Raw genomic sequence first — 12,636 nt, forward strand, 5'->3', positions numbered from 1 at the left:
AGATGATTAATATCCAGAAACACTTAGCAGAATTTAGATCGAAAGCACCCGTGCTATTGTACTCATACTTTTATTACTGAGACAACGAGCAACGGGTTTGTTTACAAGTAACTCTACAGCCCACAACAATGATTGTCAAATTTCGTCGTACTCTAACTTTTCATGACGACCCTAGTAGGGAGACGAAAGGTCAACATTTAAAATGCCAAACTGCAATATGTCATTTACAAGTATTTAGCTGTGATTATAGCGATCAAATCAGTTCTTATCTGTATGCTATGATGTAATGCTTATCGATAAGAATGATAAGTTGGTGTTTGTCCTTCAGCTGACGCACAAAGTCCACCGACGGTGACATTTACACAATTTGGTGCAATTGCTGTCGTCAGTATTAAAGATGTACACCTCTCTTTTTTCAAAGGAACTGACACCCTGTCTGTGCGATACGATAAGAAAACTCCTTTACGTTTAACCCCAGCTATTCATTTTGGCTCGCCGTTTCGAGGCTCCGTTGACTCGCGATTTCCTCTTTGAAAGACCGAGCGAGGTGGCGCAGTGGTTAGCACACTGCACTCGCATTCGGGAGGACGACGGTTCAATCCCGTCTCCGGCCATCCTGATTTAGGTTTTCCGTGATTTCCCTAAATCGTTTCAGGCAAATGCTGGGATGGTTCCTTTGAAAGGGCACAGCCGATTTCCTTCCCCATCCTTCCCTAACCCGAGCTTGCGCTGCCTCTCTAATGACCTCGTTGTCGACGGGACGTTAAACACTAACCACCACCACCACCACCTCTTCGAAATTCCGCCTGCCATGCGATTGCGTACAACAATGATTGCAGCAAAATTTTTGCTTTTTCTCTTAACATATTTTCCGATCTGTTAGATGTGGCGGTCACCTGGGAAAGACGTCAAGATGATTCTTACGTTTAACTGGGTTACTTAGAATCCCGGAAATATCACTGACACAAAATGGGGAAAAGCTGAGGTCACCAGTTGTCACTTCTTCTTTGGAGATATGGGTGCCACGTTACTGTGTTTTCGCCTACAGAGAACACACGTTGATTTTATTGTATGAGAAGAGTTTTGAATTGGTTGGCGAGGAAGTTGATTAACTGTATTAGAAGGGAGCGGCAACCATAAAAGAGTAGGAAAACAGATTTTGCCCGTACTGCTCGACAAACGAACGAGTGAACTAGTGAACTAGGCTTCAGCTGGCTAGTAGTCTTACATTACGGTTAAAATAGCACTCCTACTGGCTGACTGCGGTGACAGGGAAGGTGGTGTCGGCGTGCAGCCAGCCACACAAGACTCCACATAGACCTACAGAGAACGGGCCATACAGCGAGCATGTGGCGCTCGGAAAAGAATTATGGTTGGCTGGTGTCTGGACCCTGCAACTCGGCTCTCTCAAATGTCAGTCAGTCACAAGGTTGTTCTTGAGTCTCTGTAATAACAGTAGTTTTGATTTCGAAAATCAACACTGTGGAATTGTTTTGCCATGGTTTCATTCTTCAGCGCATCTAAACATCATTACACGCCTTTTCGATGTTTTTGGTATGTGACAGTGTCTAGATTGACAATCATCTAATCTAAAATATATTAGCTGGGAAGGAGAAAACTATATGAAGATTAGAAGCTACTAAATTCAAGCAGGAAACTGTGAAATCCCCTCAGAGAGTTCGCAAAATACAAATGAAACTTTATTTTTTCCCTGACTGATTCCCATTTTTTTCCGGAACATTATAATAAATGCCGAATACGCTGCATTACGACACACTTTAGTTTACTCCACATTAAATGAGTAGTAGTCATACACTCAGTAAGAAGCTAGAAATTTTTCTACATCGTGGGTGTCAAATCCATGTCTTGCGAAATTGAACAGGCGACAGTATTTCCGACGCGACTTCTGGTAAAGAAACTGGCCGCTGTGTATATTATTATCTATGATCTAACGATCATTGGCCACTCCGTCTCTGCTTGGAGGCTCTATGTTACGACAAACACTCCTAAGACATGACAGTAGCCGGCCAGGGTGGCCGGAAAGTTCTAGGCGCTACAGTCTGGAACCGCGCGACCGCTACGGTCGCAGGTTCGAATCCTGCCTCGGGCATGGATGTGTGTGATGTCCTTAGGTTAGTTAGGTTTAATTAGTTCTAAGTTCTAGGGGACTGATGACCTCAGAAGTTAAGTCCCATAGTGCTTAGAGCCATTTGAACCATTTTTCAACATGACAGTACCATCTGTGGTATAACTATACCTTCCACGCACTGCAGGCTATACATGTTATTGGAACGTCAGTGCACTGGGCGCTATACATCATCTGGAATAAGGCAAAATTATGTGGTTCGTCGGAGCACATCACACACTTCCAGTCAACTACTGCCCAATTTTTGTTTTGTCTGGCTCGCTGAAGACGTGCAACTTTATATACGACAGTGAGCAATAGCGTTTTACAAGACACCCGACCACAATTGCTCGCTGCACGCTGTTCCCTTCACAATATTTCCTCAGGAACTGTTTGAGATGGACCTACATCCACCGACAGCAGCAATTCGTGTCGCGTTTGAAGCTACTTGTCATTTTCAAGACGTGACACTCCGTGCTGGTCCCTGTAGGTTAGGGTCTTTCGACAAACGCTGTTCTTCCGCAGTGTTACATGTCTGTAATTGGGACAAGATTCCTTGAAGACAAGTTGGACAGTCCCCATTCGTACACCACAATGTGGTCAGGGATGCGTTCAAACACGGTAGCTCATTTCTGCCCTTCTGTCACGTCTCCACATCGACCCGCTATCACTGCGCTGATGCCAACAAAACCGGCTGCGATATACACACCATAGTACATGTGGGGACCACATGACCTCTTTACAGCGCTCAAAATTGCTAGTGTGTTCCTTTAAGGAAATGACAAATATTTTGTACTGCAGGATTAATATCGAGAACAGAGGCGGTTATATCACAGTTATAGGGCCACACTGAAAGTCGTAAAGAACGTGTTGTTAAAATTCCAACAGTGTAACAAAAACTAATGTAGGATCGTAATCCACAAACCCTGTGTCACATATTGCCACATTGTGACGTTATTAGCGTCTGTCACCTGACCACACGCAGTACATCCAAAATGGCAGACACCAGTGATTAGTTTCGAAAGCGTGCTATCACTGAATTCCTTATTAAAGAGGGGAAATGTGCTATTGGAATTCATTTGAGATTTCACTGTATGCTATGTCTGGGGAATCCCCCACTCCTACCTCCTTGACCGGACTACTCTTTCACCCTGTTTTAATCGATTTTCGATTCGGTTTACCTCCTTTCCGCCGCACCCAGTTTTCTATTTTGGGTGTTGCACTTTCTTGGCTTGTGAGCAATCTTGACCGTAAGGGACAAGGAGTGGAAAAGCTGTGGGTGGGACGCTCTCTATCGCTTGCAGTGACCCAGGGATATCCAGCTACCGAGGTCCCTATCTCCTTCATCTTGCTTTTATTACTGACGGTACGAAATATGTTCGTTACGTTTTTTCCCTTCTCGCTTTTACTGTTACGAATCATTACTCTCCCGACTACATCAGAAAACGTCTCGGTGGACGACTCCACTTCCCGATGCACCACTCTTGGATCGAGAGCCTAAGAAGCTTTTTGTTTGCCCCCTTATCCCCCCTCACTCTCTACCCTTCTCCTTCATTCAACCAACCTCGTGTGAAACTTCAATATGGAGACGTCGGCATGGTCGCTAGCAGTGTTGGGAGATGAGTCAAATATTTCAGAGGTCTAAATACGAGTATCCGTGATAGCCTCGTACATGTCACCGTCAAAATGCCTCCGCGGAACGCAGCAAGGAAAGATACTGATTAATTTTCTGCAGGATGGACAAATCGTAAACGCCGCCCTCTTTTTGCAGACACTTCTGAAGCGAAAAACGGCCTGGGAAGGAGGTCATCCTGCAACAGGATAGCGCGCGTCCTCACACTGTTCGTGTCACTGTGGAGTAGATCAGGACATTTGGGTGGGAGCGTGGGAGCCCCGACTTGGCACTTTGAGAGTGCCATCCTTTCTGTTTTGTTGTGGAATAGATGTAAGGTCAACGCTACGACAGGTCGCAGGATGTTTCGATGGCAATGCGTCGGTGTCTTCGGGAAGTTGGAACAGAGTTAAGTCGTAATAGTACTTTCAAATTTCCATAGTGACCGGAAGAACGGGTGATAGAAAGTACACTGTTCTGCATATCTTCGGGACGAGGTAGATAAAGTGCCATAACATACTAACTACTAGGTGGAAACGAATAGAAGTGCGAGAGCATATTGCCTGAGGTCTCCCAGTCGTGCATTAAAAGCTGGACGTAATGGAACACGACCTACTGGTCGTCGGGTCAGCATGCCAGTCAGCTACAGCTGCAGATGACTGCTACACTGTGCAGCAGTCAAGAAGGGATACATGTGAAACAACGGCTACAGTCTCAGCCACAATTAACGGGACTGCACCGTTTGCGATGGTGCTCAGAGCATAGGGCCTGAACCAACGAAGAGTGGGGTCGCTTGTTCGGATGAGAGCAGACTGATTGATCAGAGATTCAGGACGTACCCCTAAAAAAATGGTTCAAATGGATCTAAGCACCATGGGACTTAACATCTGAGGTCATCAGTCCCCTAGACTAAGAACTACTTAAACCTAACTAACCTAAGGACATCACACACATCCATGCCCGAGGTAGGATTCGAAGCTTCCACCGTAGCAGTAGCGCGGTTCCGGACTGAAGCGCCTAGAACCGGTCGACCACAGCGACCGGCAGCCCCCCCCAACCCCCCATTTACCGATAGGTGGGAAAACCTATTCAACACTGAAACATTGTCGAACAGGACCGTTCCGGTGATCCAAACGTTGCGGTGTGGGTAATATCATATTGTAAGTGCGCACTGACCTCCAAATCATTGAACACGGCACACTCAAGAGTCAGCATCATTGTGTCACTGAACTCATTCGAAATGTCTTTTCGGCTGTAAATTCAGCCCTGCCTTCATTTTTATGAATGATAACGCACGACCGCATCCAACGGCGGAGTTGGAGGACTTCTTGGAACGAGAGGATGATTGGCGGATGGACTGGTCTACCCGTTCCCCCGACTTGAATCCCGTCGAGCACGTGTAGGAAGCGTTGGGGAGATGTAATGCAGCACGTCGACATGTGCAAACTACCATCCTGCAGTCGTCAGCTGCGCTGATGCGGGAATGGAACGCTCTACCACAAGACCTCCTTGCCAACTTTGCGACCATCATCAGAGCATGCATTGCTCTCCGTGGTGATGACACGCCCTATTAAGAACCATGTTCCGCCTTTTTTAATGTCTAAGAGGCCATCATAAACGCGGCGATTTCATTTGAATTATTGTCTTTCAATAAAAGTGTCGTTACTGTTCGTCACAATGCGTATTTATTTCACTTAGCTTCTGTACAGTACCTTAGAAGTTCTTTTATTTGATGGCCCAAGTTTCATCGAGCTGTGTTTCTTGATAATGACACTTCGTTTGAAAGCTGCCTTTGTCCTTGAGTTTTGCACACCAGAGTATGTAGAAAAAGAAGATATTCTTGGTTTGTCTAAAAAACAAAAAAATTAATATTTTTAAAAATGTTGCCCATTATTTTCGGTGTGGCCCTCGTACAAACTAGTGTGACCTAATAAAAATCGTCGCATTTGTTCCGTTGGTGGATCCAGCGTCGTGGTATCAACAGGGTGACGAATTGAAGTCGCCATACGGCCATTACCTGTACCACGAGGAGGGCTTTCTTTGTGCAGAAGACGGCGCAGTGGGCATAGCGGGGCTGCCGGCGCGACGCCTGCCGATGCTGACTCCCCCTCGTCGGCGCGAGCAAGTATGGCGGACAACTGGCCGTCACGGTGCCCCCCACCAGGCCCCCCTTCTTCGTCTTCCTCCTCCTTCTCTTCTTCCTCCCTCCCCCAGCCATCAGCGCGGCAGCGCACGCGGTAAACGAAGGTGAACAAGGATATTGAACACGGCGCATATGCCGGGCTGGGGCTATCCCGACAAGTTCTGGCCCATTACATTAGTGCCTGCAGTACCCGCACACGCGTCCGTCTCTCGCCCACGTCCGCTGAATTACTAATAAGGGTACTTCATTTTAACGACAAGTACCTCACCGCTCAGGGAGCGACACCGAACGACGAAAAAGAGCCCAACAGTTTCTCCTCGCCGCTCAAAAGCAGGTGGGGACGCAGTGCGCGTAATTCTCCGAGGGAATACTCGCCCCTCCCCTTTCACCACTCGTTGTCCGTTTTGTTTTTCCAATACATATTTTTTACTCTTTACCAACCACTCACTTTTTGTATCTCCTTTTTTAGCTTTCCTGTCGTCAATTATCACGACAAACAACCTCTCCAGTTAATATGCGCGAGCCGTTTCCCTTCTATAGCAGCCGAGCTTGCTCGTTCAGAAGCAAGTACATCGGATAAATCCCCCTCTTCGCTGACAAGGCCCGAGTGCCAACTTCAGCAGCCGTCAATTGGTCCTGGAAACTACAGAACAATAAACCGATCCCGTGTTTAATTGGTGACACGTCCTTCAGTCACGCCTACTCCTACATGGCACGCGTTTTGTTCCCGCACGTGGGTGGCAGTGAAGGAGGTAGGATTTAATAGACTCTAACCGCTGGTACACACAGAGTGTTAGTAGCTTCTCTCGTGGCCTGAGTTACTGTACTTTCCACTCCCGTGTGGAGCTCCCGTCTGTTGACTGGAGCATAGCTTAGGATAGCTGATCTCTGTCTGGGTTGTGGTATTGTTTCCGACTGTCTAGTTAGTACTGTGAGTCGCCGACTACTACTCATTCACGTCCCTGTAAATAGGGTCTCCCACTACTCTTCGTAGGACAGACCGTGTGAGCTGGCTTGGTTCACCGCTCAAGAGACAGGGCTTGTATTCAGGCAACAAAGCAGTTTGAATCTCCATTTGGTTATACTGATTTGCATAAGCGAGAGAGATGGCACAGTGTAAAGACAACAGCGGAGTATTCGGGACGATGACGATTATACCCCCTTTGGAATCCAGATTCAGGTTTTCCGTAGTTTCCTTGGATGCTTTAAGGCAAATATCGGAGTCTTTCCTTTGAAAAGAACACTACTGATTTACTTTCCCATCGTTCTCCAGCTTGAGCTTTTTTCTCCTCATTATTGACTCTGTTGCTGACTTGAAGTTAAACCCTAATCTTCTTCCCTTCCTTTTCTACCGAATCTTATTCTACCGAATCTTATTCTACCCAAAATCACACAGACGTCTGGATGGTGACAGTACCATCATCATTTCACCCACACATTATGTACCTCATGAATTACCGCTCTGTATGTAATATGAATGTATTCTTGACTTTGAAATCATATGGAGTCGATATAGTCCAAAGAAATCATTTAGTACTATGTAGTACATTAAAAGGATAAATCTTTCTCGAAATACCTTTATACTCGTATAAATCGGTACATGGAGCCACTTCTCTCCACTAAAAATTAACGATTCAGCAGCAATTACGCTTTATAAAAATTTTGGGTCTTCTTTAATCCTTTGCAAAAAGGGCAGGGCAGACTGTCTCCTTCTTTCTTTTATTAATGAACAAGCTTCTCGACAGCATTTTTGCGTATACTGTCCTGTTAAAATGTGTCAAATACATTCTCTGTTAACGTAAAAAATTTCAGCAATTTCAGGAACACACTATCATTTTATTCTCTTCTTTTCCGAGTCTTAATTTAGTTTGATCATCTTCCTAAGAGACTATGCTTTCAAAAAATCTCTTGCACCATTCAGCTATGTGCAGATGCGACGAACAGCCATCTCCTTCAGCATCTGACTGAGTTTGTTCGTCCGATGCTAATTTGTAAGTTTCATCTATATGTAAACTCCCCAAGTGCAAGTACATTTCCTCGTGCAGGGTGCTTGATATATTAGCCATTTTCTGTTATCCCGCGTATTGCGTGAGAGGAATATGACTATATGCGTGTATGTTACTATTATGAAGGCTAACCGAGATACAGAACGATGACAGCAGAACAGTTTCATAACGTTAGTTCTCTAAATTTGATCAATGGGTTTCCGCGAGAACGATTTCATCTTTCTTCCACAAATTCCCGTTTAAGATCCCCGAGCATCTCTCTTACATTTTAGTATGCGTTAGACGGACCAGATTTAATTCTACCGGCTACATGCTGCTGTCAACTCTACTTGAAAAACACTCTAAACGCTCCAGCAATACTCTTGAAAAGCACTCTAAACGCTCCAGCAATACTCTAGACTTGGTCGCGCTGTACACTTGACGTCTTGTATCCAAATTTCTTTACAGATGTGCTGAACGTGCCCCCCCCCCCCCCCGTCCTTGCATCAAATCTTAATCTTCTATTCGCTAATACTGATTTTTACATGTTCGCTCCGTTTCAAGCTGCTTCTTAGCGTTCCTCCTAAATGTTTAAAGGATAAAACGTGCTCCAGATGTTGGCAAGGAAGTTTTACCTTTGTTTCATGTTCACTCTTAATGGACAACTTGAAACAGTGTAACATACAACTCAAGTTTGCGAAGCAACCGCACGTTAATACACTATCTTATCAGAGGCGTCCAGACACTCATTAGTGGACATTAATATGGAGTCTGTCCATCCTTCGTCTTCATGACGGCTAGAACTCCGTGAGGACACTTACAACAGGTGTCTGAATGCTTGTGTAGGAATGGCAGCCCCTTCTTCCCCAAGAGCCGAAACCAGAGAAGGTAGTGGTGTTAGACGCTGGAGTCTAAAGCAAAGAGGACGTCCTGACTCGTGTCAAAGTCGCCCACTGGGTAGAGGTCGGGACTAAGGGTAGGACATTCCATTTCAGGAATATTATTATCTACAAACCATTGCCTCACAGAGTCTGCTTTATGGCAGGCTGCATTTTCATGCTGATGCAAACGCTCTTTATCTTCGAAATGTTCCTCTGCTGTACGCAGTACACAGTCCTGTGAAATATGTTCATATCTTTCCGCATTTCGTGTATCTTAAACTGCATTACCGAGATCATACCATAGCCACGAAAAATATCCGAATAGCGTAACATCACCTCCTCTGTACTTCACTGTTGGCACTATACCTAATGACACCGAGCGAGGTGGAGCAGTGGTTAGTCACTGGACTCGCATTCGGGAGGACGACGGTTCAATCCCGCGTCCGACCATCCTGTCTTAGGTTTTCCGTGATTTCCCTAAATCGCTCCAGGCAAATGCCGGGATGGTTCCTTTCAAAGGGCACGGCCGACTTCCTTCCCCGTCCTTCCCTAATCCGATGAGACCGATGACCTCGCTGTCTGGTCTCCTTCCCGAAAACAACCAACCAACCAACCAACCACCAACCTAATGACAGGTGACGGTCTCCAGGCATTCGCGAAACCCTAATCCTTCCATTTGATTGCCTCAGGGCATACCATTCTTAACCACTCCAAATCAATCGTATGTTAGTATCCACTGTCCAGTGGCGTCGCTCTTTGCACCACCTCAAGCGTAGCTCAGCCGCGCGGTCTCAGGCGCCTTGTCACAGTCCGCGCGGCTCCTCTCCGTCGGAGGTTCGAGTCCTCCCTCGGGCATGTGTGTGTGTGTGTGTATGTGTGTGTGTGTGTGTGTTGTCCTTAGTGTAAGTTAGTTTAAGTTAGATTAAGTAGTGCTTAACCTTGGGGACCGATGACCTCAGCAGTTTGGTCCCATAAGACCTTACCACAAATTTCCAAATTTTTCCGTAGCTCAGCACAGGCTACTGAAATGTGTGGCTTTCAACTGCTCACGCACAGACGTTGTGCTAGTTGGACTGCTGGCATCATTTTGAAACTGATCTCAAGGTACTTTTTATAACTACCCTTCGCAATGCTCGGTAGTCCCTGTCCGTCGGTAGATGAAGTCTACACGGTCTTCATTTGGCTGTGGTTGGTCCTTTGCGTTTCCACGTCACAGTCACATCACCGACTGTAGACTCTGGCAGCTGTAGAAGGGTTAAAATATCCCTAATGGTGTCCGCCCTGATAGCTGAGTGGTCAGCGTGACGGACTGCCGTCCTACAGGCCCGAGTTCGATGCTCGGCTTGGTCGGAGATCTTCTCCGCTCAGGTGCTGGGTGTTGTCTTCATCATCATTTCATCCCCATCGAGCGCGCAGGTCGCCCAATGTGGCGTCGAATGTAATAAGACCTTCGCCAAGGCGGCCGGACGTGCCCCGCAAGGGGCCTCCGGCCAATGACGCCAAACGCTCATTTCCATTTTTCCATCCCTAATAGTTTGATTACTCAGGTGACGTCTGATGTCTTGCGCACGTTCGAAGCCACTGAGCCCTGCTCACCAATCCCTTCTGCTATTACTGCTTCTCCACTGGCAACAAAATACTCCCCATCTCCTTACACACTAATGGGTCCGCCTCTCCTGACATCTAGTGACGGATTCGCATTTCGATCAGATTATGTACACTACGACAAATACTTCCTTAGTCATCCGAATTGCTTTGTTTGCATTGTCTCTGTCTTCGTATTTTCCCAAACCATTCTGGAGTTGCCCTACTTGCGGATGACATACCAGACGATTCTAAGAAGCAAAAGATGCAAATTGTAGCAACGAACGACAGATTGTGTATACTGTTCACCAGGGAACAGAAACTGTCTCAAGTAGTTTCTGAAGCTGCAGATCGCTTTCTGAATCTGATCTCGTGCTGCGGAGATTGATTTCGGTGTACAGGAGTGATTTGATTTACGTGGCGGCTTCTGCTTGCAGAAAAAAAGGGGGGGGGGAGAGAGAGAGAGAGAGAGAGAGAGAGAGAGAGAGAGAGAGAGAGAGAGTGAGAGAGCAGGGGGGTGGGGGGGGGGGGGAGTACGTGACGAGACAAGAGGCGAGCTGAGGAGTGCGGCCTCGTCGCGAATCCGAGGCGGCGCGCTACCGAATTCCTGCTCCATTCCGACATCCATCTTCCGCTCGCCCGCGCTCTCGCGGAATTAATCCGAATAAATAAGCACTGCCGGCGCTCTCTGCCCGGGCATTCCTGCGCCACGGCACCCCCCGTCCCCTCTTCCTCTTCCCATTCTCTCCTCTCCTGCTCACTCACACCCGGCTCCTCCCTCTACAGTGTGAAATGTAAAATATCGCGGAGCGAGCGTCTGCTTCTGTAATCTGTGTACGCGCCCGTGAATAACTGCTGCAAGTATAGGCAGGAAAAATGGGTAACACGGGCTTCCTTACCAGTGTGGCTTTCCGATGTTCATACCACAGGGATGTATCCGCTGTTTCGCAAGAAATTAATGTGAGGTCAGAAATACTACAACAAAAAGAGTGAATTAACTTAGCAACTGCATCACGCAATGCACACAGGTACTCATTTTTATTTTCACAATAGATTTCTGCCACAATCTGACCATTTTCGAACCATTATAGACATATTTAACTACGAGTTTAGCAAATTGTAATGACTAATGAAAATCTTGAAACGCTTAATATTGGTATAATTTGTGGTGTTAAGTATTCATCTGCTTCTGTTTTCCAATATAAACTATCAATACGTTTGAAATCAGGAGAGACTTACACAATCATTGTGACATCCTCCTTCAATAGGGATGGTGTTTGCAGATATTTGTCAGTTTGCTCAAAATTTTAAACATGGCTGCAGCAGCAACTGTTGAAATTCTTCACGATAATGGATGACAGCCTGTGCGTATAGTCATGTTGTACAAATGGAGAAGATGTCTTAATTATTGACGACGCCTTTGGCACAATTGTTTTGTTAATCTCCATTGCATGATGTAATTTTAGATTTTTTACTTCTGATTAAGGTATATTTATACGTACCGAAACCTTGGTCAAGAATTTTAATAACTTTTTATTCTGCAACTGTTTTTGGCTGTCATCCATTATCGTGAAGTTTGCTCAAAACTAATGATGCCCACAATGAGAAATTACAAATCTTAGCAGGTTTTGTGTTGCCTTCGTTGTCTTTTCGGATTGTGATTCAAAAAATGGCTCTGAGCATTGTGGGACTTAACTTCTGTGGTCATCAGTCCCCTAGAACTTAGAACTACTTAAACCTAACTAACCTAAGGACATCACACACATCCATGCCCGAGGCAGGATTCGAACCTGCGACCGTAGCGGTCACGTGGTTCCAAACTGAAGCGCTTAGAACCGCACGGCCACACCGGCCAGCGGATTGTGATTGCTGGAACAGCTTTCGTTAGTTCGAAAAATTATATACAGAGTTTAATTTGGACTGTCCAGACACTCGTGCTCGTAAATAATAAGAGTCCTGAGAAGTTTTTGTATTCTGTACTTCTTTTTCATATTAAACAATCAAACTATTTCGCAACGATAAACCAGCTATCACAGAAATACAATCCCCAAGACTGCAAAAACATGTCTCACTCCCTTATAACAGACTCCACAAAACACACTGTTAAGTCTCTTCCCGCTAAGGGCGAAATAGAACAGAGGCACTGCAATTATAAGCAGAGCGTAAGGAATTAAGTGGGCCGGCCGGAGTGGCCGTGCGGTTCTAGGCGCTACAGTCGCAGGTTCGAATCCTGCCTCGGGCATGGATGTGTGTGATGTCCTTAGGTTAGTTAGGTTTAATTAGTTCTAAGTTCTAGGCGACTGATG

The sequence above is a fragment of the Schistocerca piceifrons genome, chromosome 1 (assembly GCF_021461385.2).
Source record: "Schistocerca piceifrons isolate TAMUIC-IGC-003096 chromosome 1, iqSchPice1.1, whole genome shotgun sequence".
Lineage (NCBI taxonomy): Eukaryota > Metazoa > Arthropoda > Insecta > Orthoptera > Acrididae > Schistocerca > Schistocerca piceifrons.